General features: G+C 44.4%; 1 long non-coding RNA gene across 1 annotated transcript; it reads left to right on the forward strand.

The window, feature by feature from the left end:
- The first annotated feature begins 610 nt into the window (after positions 1–610).
- Positions 611–4633, forward strand: LOC309530685. Its single transcript, XR_014218846.1, has 2 exons — positions 611–1250; positions 1438–4633. It is a non-coding gene; the product is annotated as an uncharacterized lncRNA (long non-coding RNA).
- The last annotated feature ends 4725 nt before the right edge of the window (positions 4634–9358 follow it).

The raw sequence follows: 9358 nt of genomic DNA on the forward strand, positions 1-9358 counted from the left end.
GTCCATTTTATGTTTGTTTAAGTGTTTTATGTTTTTGTTGTGTGTTTTTTATTTGTGGAAAATTAATAAAAATTTACTTAAAAAAAAAAAAGAGCAGGCAGCGAGATGCTTTCAGCCTCGGACACTTGGCGGGTACTGAAATGGCCAGATTCACGACCCTGGCGGGCTGGATTCGGCCTGCGGGACATAGTTTGAGGACCCCTGGCCTACACTGACTGGCAGCAGCTCCCCAGAGTTTCAGGCAGGGATTTCGTCCAGCCCTGGCAGGAGATGTCAGGGGTTGACCCTGGGACATTCTGCATGCCAAGCAGATACTCTAGGGCTCCCCATATTTCCCTAGTCTTTCAACGTTATGCTATTAGCAACCGTGGAGATTCCACCTCCCTCTTTCAAAAAGAGAAAACTCACCTGATCAATTTAATAAATAATAATAATAATAATAATAATAATAATTTATACCCCACCCATCTGGCTGGGTTCCCCGAACACTCTGGGCGGCTTCCAACAAAATATTAAAATACAATAGTCCCTAAACATAATAACAACAACCATCCATTTCTGGAAAGGGAAATGGCATACTATTGTATATTAGTATAAAAAGCATGCATAAGAAGGTATTACTCATTTATGATGAGAATGGGATTTATTTATTTTGAACTTCGCTTGGTTCCTCCTTGGCAGCCAGTGCGATGGTTTCAGCAGGGCTAGAACTCAGGACCCGCTGCCTTGAGGGACATCTAAGAGCAGTTGGGCAGAGGAAAGGTCTCCCTTGGGAGGTGGTGGACTCTCCTTCCTTGGAGGTTTCTAAGCAGAGATCGGACGGCCATCTGCCAGGGATGCTTTAGCTGAGATTCCTCCATTGCTGGGGGTTGGACTAGTTGACCCTGGGATCCCCTCCTATCTCTCCACTCCAGAATTCTAGGAGGAGCTTCCTTGCCTCCTGCAAAGCCCTTTTCCCTGCAAGCTCTTCCTCCACTTTCTGGCCAAGGGAGGGAGATGCTCAGAGTCAAAGAATTCATACAGGGGAGAAACCCTATCAGTGCGTGGAATGTGGAAAGAACTTCAGGAAGAGCTCCTCCCTTACTTCCCATCAAAGAATCCATACAATGGTCAGAAAAACCATTATACAGCTTTAGGACCCAGGCAAATCCGCACCTTTTAAACCAGGCTTTTGGCTGATTGACATCTAATGCCCTTTTAATACGTGGTGGGTTTTTAAAATATTTTTTTATGTTGTAACCATCCTGTGGGTGTAGGGAATAGGCGCCATCTCTTAAAGGCCTAGGGGTCTTTGCCCCACCCCCATAAAATATCGAAGGATGCCACCCCCCAGTTTTTGGTGTGTTTTTTTCATACACAACCTTTTATTCTTCTGCAACTTGCCATACAATTTCTCTTTCAATTTGCCCTCTTAAAAAAACAAACAAACGCAGAAAGGTCATGCGGAAAACAAAATACAAGAAGATACAAACATGGACAGGTCCCATCTTTGCGGGCAAAATGGAAAAGTTGCTTTGAAGCAGGCTTTCCCACACCTGGGTCCCCAGCAGCTCCTGGACTACAGCTCCTATCTTATATATATAATTTTATTAATTTTCCAAAACGGTTATACAAATTGCACAAATTTCCATACATTTGATTCCTTTTTGACTTCCTTCGGCTTCTCTGATAATCATCCATATTTACCTCTCAGTTTCGCATTTCTCTGATTATATTGCCATTGATCTTCCCTCCCACCTCTATTGCTTTTTAACAATATATCTCAACTTTTACAGTGCTTCTTGAAACCCTGCCAGTGTTGTTTGCACATCACATATTCTTTTCAGATATTCAACAAATTTCCCCCAATCCTCGATGAACTTTTGGTCTCTAAGATATCTAATTTTTCCAGTTAATCTATCCAATTCTGAATAGTCTGTCAACTTCAGTCTCCATTCTTCTATCGTCGGAATTTCTTCTTGTTTCCATTTCTGGGCCAGTAAAGTTCTTGCTGCTGTACCCGCATATTGAAAAAGTTTACCGTCTTCTTATTTCATTAAGGACTACAGTTCTCATCATCCCTTCCCACTGGTCCTGCTAGCTAGGGATGATGGGAGTTGTAGTCTAAAAACAGCTGGAGACCCCAGTTTGCTTTAAAGGGAAAGTAGGCTGGCCCTGTGACACCCTCTGCTGGCCAAAAGCACTGCCCCAGAATCTGAACCACCCCCAGTACTGCTAATTGGAATTTATAGAGCGCAAAACAGAAGTTTGATTGGCACTTCAACCTCTAGGGAGCTTCTAGGTGCTTTCTGCACCACCTAGAGTACCCACAGAATTTTGGCTTCTACTGGCAGCACACACAGGAGAACAAATGAAAGACAAACACAAGAGGCAGGAAAAATCTGGAAAGGGCCATACCAAATGGACATCGGTGTGAAGAGGTCACTTTCCCCACTGCTGAACAATGCCACAGGTCGAGGAGATGGAATGCTAGAAGTGTTCTCCATGGCAAGGGGAGCTGCTGGGAAATTGAACTACGGGCTCAAAATATTACTTTTTTAAAACGTTGCTGCCATTATAGGCATTGCCATTCTAATGGCATGCTTGCTGTGAAACACAAGAGCAGTCAAGTACAACATTCCTGGAGTGAACATGTTTACACATGGGGAGGGATGTTTGTCCAGCCGGCAGGTCAACTTCCTGTTTCCTTCTGGGCTGGGACAGACTTCCTCTGCATGTGACTAGAGGTAGGTGTGGCCTCACCTGTGCAGGTAATGACAAAAGCACAGGGCAGGGCAGCCATCTCTCTCTCTCTGACTACATGCATCAAAGACACAACATCTACTAAGCCAGAGATGCCCTCTTGGCTTCTAGCCAAGAGAGGAAAAAGGGACTGTCTTCTTAAGAGATAGACTCCAAGTGTATGTTACTTCATTAAGCTAAGTCTGCCTTCTGGGATCTGAGTGTGAACAGAATGTGAGTAAACTCTTTATATTTTTGTAAAAGACTGTGTCGTCTCTTCTATTTTATGAGGGAATAAGGGGAAAATACCAGAACAGTTATTATAGAGGCTATAGCGAGCCTGAGCAAATGCAGACGCTGCAAATTTAAAATAAAAGGGAATGTTACTCTGCTGATATTGTGGAAGTTGTTAACACAAGTTGGATAAGGATATGATCAGACAATATATCCTTTCCTGCATCCCTGAACATTCCCACACGTGCATCATATGATGGATTGTGCAAGGCAGGACTGACCTGGCCCTCCACCAATATTTTATCCAAGTCGGCACCACTGGGTCATGTGGTTTCCAAATTAAAGACATAAATCTCCTTCCTTTGCACAAGTTCCAGCTTGTCAATATCCTCATTTATGCTTTTTAAAATTTATTCGCCCTTCATCTGAAGATTTTACAATATAAACATACAGGATGAAAGCATGGCTTTCTCAAAAACAAGACAAGCCAGAGAAATCTTTCCTTTTCTTCTTTTCTTTTCTTGGATGGATTAAAAACTTTGTTGATCAGGGGACTGTTGTGGAAGTAGTGCATCTCGATTTCAGTAAGGCTTTTGACTGAGTCCTCTGTGATATTTATGTGAGGAAGCTGGTAAAATGAGGCTGAATGAGGTAACTGTTAGTTGGATTTGACTGACCGAACCCAAAGAGGACTCCTTCATGGTTCCTCCTCATCCTGGGGAAAAGTGACCAGAGGGGTGCTGCAGGGTTCTGTCCTGGGCCCGTTGTTGTTCAACGTCTTTATAAATGACATGGATGAAGGAACTGAGGGGATGCTCATCACATTTGCAGACGACACCAAATGGATCATAATGGCACCCTCTCTCTTCTTCAGCAACAGACAGGGAGACAAAGAACAGTGCAAAAGCACAGCAGAGCGGAAGAGATCTGACTTGACTTCCATTCTTACACTTTCCAAGCCTAGGAAAGTAAACAGGGGCATGTGACATACTAGCAACAGGGTTCTCCCCCACACGCAGGAGAGAGGAGGAGGACCCCGAGCAATGCATGAAAGCCCTTATATAGACATTTTTAATTGCCCGCCCTGGAGTCCAAGACCACCCCTGGAAACATCATACATACATCATAGAAGGGGTGTAGCCCAAGGACCCCCCCCCCCGATACATCATACCTACATCACAGAAAAGGCTGTCAGCCCCCTCCCTGTCAGTCTATGTCTTTGGAAAGAGATAGCTGCGGCCACTCTGGTGGCTTTTGTTGTTGTTGCTGCAGGTAATAAATAGTCTTGTGGTCACAAGGAATTGGGCGGAGGGTTTTCCATCACTGGGTCTGCATTGACATCTGTAGAAAGGATATCCTGTAAGCGGGAGGGTGGGGCAGGACTGTTGGGACTTAAAGAGACAGTTGTAAAGGGAAGGGATAAAAGCCAAAAAGGAGAGAATCTCCTTCCGTTTTCTTGGGAAGCTGCAAACAATAAAAATCTTGGCGAGTTAAGCATTTTATTCATTTCAATATTATTATCCCATTTCCATATAATTACTTCTGTTATTATATGCTAAAATTACAAAAAAGTAAAAATATAAAAGGAAAACAAAAGTAAAAAAGCAAGATTACCAGTTAAACAATTTTTTCCAGATAAAAAATAAATGGACTTTACAGAACAACAGCGGATTTTTTTTTTTAATATTATTAAATAATACAAATATATTATCAAAACCAAACAGATTGTTACTCGACTGGAACCTTAAGGACTAGGAGGTGAAGGAGGTGATGGTGAAATGGACACATGATTGTGGATATCCAATGAAGATGAAAAATGAGGGAAATTATGGGAAAACACTTAAAATTCACCACATGCTATCTGATTTTTAGATGGTACCTGACCCCATCCAAATAAGTCAAAATAAATATCAGCAATAATTGTTGGAGATGCAGACAAAATGAGGGAACCTTATTCCACATGTGGTGGACATGTCCCCAAAGGGAAAATAAAATAAAATAAATGCTATTTATTTTAAAGAAAACCAAAGCCTTCCTATTTGATATTCTAATGATAAGCATAGCAAATGAAAATAAAAGAGAGTTTCTTTACACGACAATAGCGGCTAGGATGTTAATAGCAAAATACTGGAAAATGAGTTAACATCAACAAGATGAGTGGCAATTAAACTTGTGCTGGTACCTTGAACTAGCCACAATGACAGAACTTTCAAGAGACTGAGATCTACTCCCAGTAATAAAAATCCTGCCAGTGATCTACCCATTGTCTCTGCCCAGAGTTCTTGAGCTTTTCTCAGGGAGCAGTGACCAGAGTTGTGGATCGACCACAATTGTGCTATAACAGTACATACCATATATGAAGTATCCAGATAATGGAACTTATAACATAGTGGTTTCTGCAGTGAACAACAACTCTTACAATGTATATAGACAGGTGCAGTATTGATTTTAGTTACAGGTGACAGCAATCTGCAGCTGTAAGGTTTTCTTCTTAAAGTGACCCTTTTAAAACAACAAATGTAAAACAAACTTTATCCATACACAGGTTTGTTAATTTGTTAAAATATGTTGAATTATGACATTATATTCATTTACATTACAGTGGTGACTCACAAGACGAAATTAATTCGTTCCGCAAGTTTTTTCTTCTTGCGAGTTTTTTGTCTTGCAATGCACGGTTTCCCATAGGAATGCATTGAAAATCAATTAATGCGTTCCTGTGGAAACCGCCTTCAGACCAGGTCCGGGGACAGTCTGTCCCCCGACCTCTTCTGAAGGTCCTGGACCTCTTCTGAAGGCGGGCGGGGGGGCGAAAGTCTCCCCCCCGCCTGCCTTCAAAAGCCGTCCGGGACAGCGGAGAAAGGCGCTGCCTTTCTCCGCTCTCCCGGGAAGGCAGGCAGGGGGGAGCAAAGACTTTCGCCCCCCGCCCGCCTTCAGAAGAGGTCCAGGACCTCTTCTGAAGGCGGGCGGGGGGCGAAAGTCTTTGCTCCCCCCTGCCTGCCTTCAAAAGCCGTCCGCAATAGCGGGAAGCGCTTCCCTGCTATCCCGGACTGCTTTTAAAATGCTGGCGGTGGGGAGCAAAGCCTTTCGGCCCCCGCCGGCCTTCCTGGACCTCTTCTGAAGGCCGGAGGGGGGGGGGGAAAGGCTTTGCTCCCCACCACCAGCATTTAAAAGAGGTCCCCGGAGATTTCCCTATGGGCTTTCGTCTTGCGAAGCAAGCCCATAGGGAAATTCGTCTTGCGAAGCGCCTCCAAAACAGAAAACCCTTTCGTCTTGCGGGTTTTCCGTCTTGCGAGGCATTCGTCTTGCGGGGTACCACTGTACTTAGAATATGTACAACGGATGAAGCCCATGATATTGTGATAATGTCGCAGGATATTGTGATAATGCCCAATCATTCAGTTTGTACAAACTTCACACACTCACACTCATGCACTACATACGCTACGCTTCTGTTATAAATTCAGAGAAAATCAACCATACATCAGATTTCCACTGTTCCACTTTTATTTTACTCCATGAAGGAAGGACTACAAAATGGGGAAGGTTTGAAAAAGGGCAGCCATAATCCCTTGAGCATACCAGCACATACACAGGAGCCCTGCCCAGTTGCTATGCCAACCCTGATGGTTCTAGACAGAAGACCATCAAGATCACAAAGAACTTGCATATGGGAGTGGATTCAGCATGGTCTGGAACAAAGGACAATAATCAGCTCTACCTGACATTCAGAAGACATCTTAAGGCAGCCCTGTTCAGGGAAGTTTTTAATGTGTGACATTTTTGTGTATTATTGGTTGCTGTGGAAGCCGCTTAGAGCGGCTGGGGAAACCCAGCCAGATGGGCGGGGTACAAATAAATTATTATTATTATTATTATTATTATTATTATTATTATTATTATTAGGTAAACGCCCCCAGTGTGGTGGCGGTTCTACCAATGAAAGGCCAGGGGTTTTGCCCGGGGACGGGGAAGGGTTGTCTTTTGGCTTGAAGCGTGAAGTTGAGTTCGGAGTTAACCACGCAGCTAACCAATTATTTTAGGAAGGCAAGTCCAATACCAACTGCCCAAAAAACCCTAGAAGCCAACCGTAGTTGCTGAATTGGAATTCACGGCACCTAGCACTTTAACTCAATTGATTTAAATTAACTTACTCTGGGTCACACCAGTTAAATTCACAACTTGACAGTAGGAAACCTTAGCCTTAAATTAACTCCCTTTGCATAAGAACCAATTAAAGTAAGGAATTGACCGCAGAAAAACCTAACCATCAGCAACAAAAAACCAATTAAATCCCTCCTGATCACGACTAAATTCCTAGCACTTTTGTAACTCCACAGAGAAAGAGCCCTTATAACAACCCCCTGAGCAGCCGTGTGGCAAGCAAGCACCCCCCCCCCCCACTGGGACAGCAGTTGAACCAAAAAATTGCGCTTGCCAGAACCTAATTAAATCAAATGCCGTATGCTGAAACTCTGCCCTTGTCCTTATGTTCTTATAATTAAAACGCAATGAGAAATTGAAGCCGATAAGCTAGGGGTGGAGTCTATTAGCCTCTCCCAAGATGGTGCCGATAATCCCCGTAGCCGAGGAACCACGTGGTTTGCCTACAATCGTCACGCTGAGGAACCATGGTTTACTCCATTTAACCTAGGCAAACAGGAGAGGGAATTCCCTCAATAACCGAAGAACACCCGTACGCGCCGCGTAATAAAATTTAAACCAGTTTACAAGAAAGGGGGACAGTCCCGCAGCCCGTTAAACAATTAACGCAATCATTCCACAGGGCGGGGGCCACTACCAAGAAGGCCCTCTGCCTGGTTCCCTGTACCTTTGCTTCTTGCAATGAGGGAACCGCCTAAAGGCCCTTGGAGCTGGACCTCAGTGTCGGGCAGAACAATGGGGGTAGTGACGCTCTTTTGGGTATGCTGGGCCGAGGCCGTTTAGGGCTTTAAAGGTCAACAGCAACACTTTGAATTGTGCTTGGAAACGTAGTGGGAGCCAATGTAGGTCTTTCAAGACCGGTGTTATACCTCAGCACGGCGCAGGGACTGACTGAGCAGGTGGCAAGATGCTTTCAGCCTCGGACACTTGGCGGGTTCTGAAATGGCCGTGCAGGCCAGATTCACGACCCTGGAGGGCTGGATTCGGCCCGCGGGACATAGTTTGAGGACCCCTGGTCTACACTGACTGGCAGCAGCTCCCCAGAGTCAGGCAGGGATTTCGTCCAGCCCTTGAGGAGATGTCAGGGGTTGAACCTGGGACATTCTGCATGCCAAGCAGATACTCTAGGGCTCCCCATATTTCCCTGCACTTTCAACGTTATGCTATTAGCAACCATGGAGATTCCACCTCTCTCTTTGAAAGGAGAAAACTCACCTGATCAATAGTAATACTGATTATTATTATTATTATTATTATTATTATTATTATTATTATTATTATTTATACCCCACCCATCTGGCTGGGTTCCCCGAACACTCTGGGCGGCTTCCAACAAAATATTAAAATACAATAGTCCATCAAATATTCAAAGCTTCCCTAAACATAATAACAACAACCATCCATTTCTGGAAAGGGAAATGGCATACTTTTGTATATTAGTATAAAAAGCATGCATAGTAAAGTATTACTCATTTATGACGAGAATGGGATTTATTTCTTTTGAACCTCGCATGGTTCCTCCTCAGCAGCCAGTGTGATTCTTTCATCAGGGCTAGAACTCAGGACCCGCTGCCTTGAGGGACATCTAAGAGCAGTTGGGCAGAGGAAAGGTCTCCCTGGGGAGGTGGTGGACTCTCCTTCCTTGGAGGTTTCTAAGCAGAGATCGGACGGCCATCTGCCCTGGATGCTTTAGCTGAGATTCCTGCATTGCTGGGGTTGTAATAATAATAATAATAATAATAATAATAATAATAATAATAATAATAATTTATTTATTTATATCCCGCCCATCTGGCTGCGTTTCTCCAGCCACTCTGGGTGACTTCCAATAAAACACTAAAATACAATAACCTATTAAACAGGGCTGCCTGTTTAGGGAACTAGACCCGGCCCCCTCTTGCTTCGGGTTGGACTAGATGACCCTGGGATCCCCTCCTCTCTCTCCACTCCTGAATTCTAGGAGGAGCTTCCTTGCCTCCTGCAAAGCCCTTTTCCCTGCAAGCTCTTCCTCTGGTTTCTGGACAAGGGAGGGAGATGCTCAGAGTCCAGCCAAGAGCCTCGCGCTCCAAAAGGATATCTGGGCATTGGCAGCTGCCCCCCTAAATGCATAAAAATAATAAGAATCTGAGAGAGGGCTGAGCGAGGGAGGACTCGGCTTGGCAAGGGTTAAAGGGAACTGAGCTGCCTTCTTAGAGAGGAGAGGAAGCAAGGGGGGGCCAGGTCCTCCAGAGCCAAGGCC

The sequence above is a fragment of the Podarcis vaucheri genome (assembly GCF_965113315.1).
Source record: "Podarcis vaucheri genome assembly, chromosome: 4".
NCBI classification, from domain to species: domain Eukaryota; kingdom Metazoa; phylum Chordata; class Lepidosauria; order Squamata; family Lacertidae; genus Podarcis; species Podarcis vaucheri.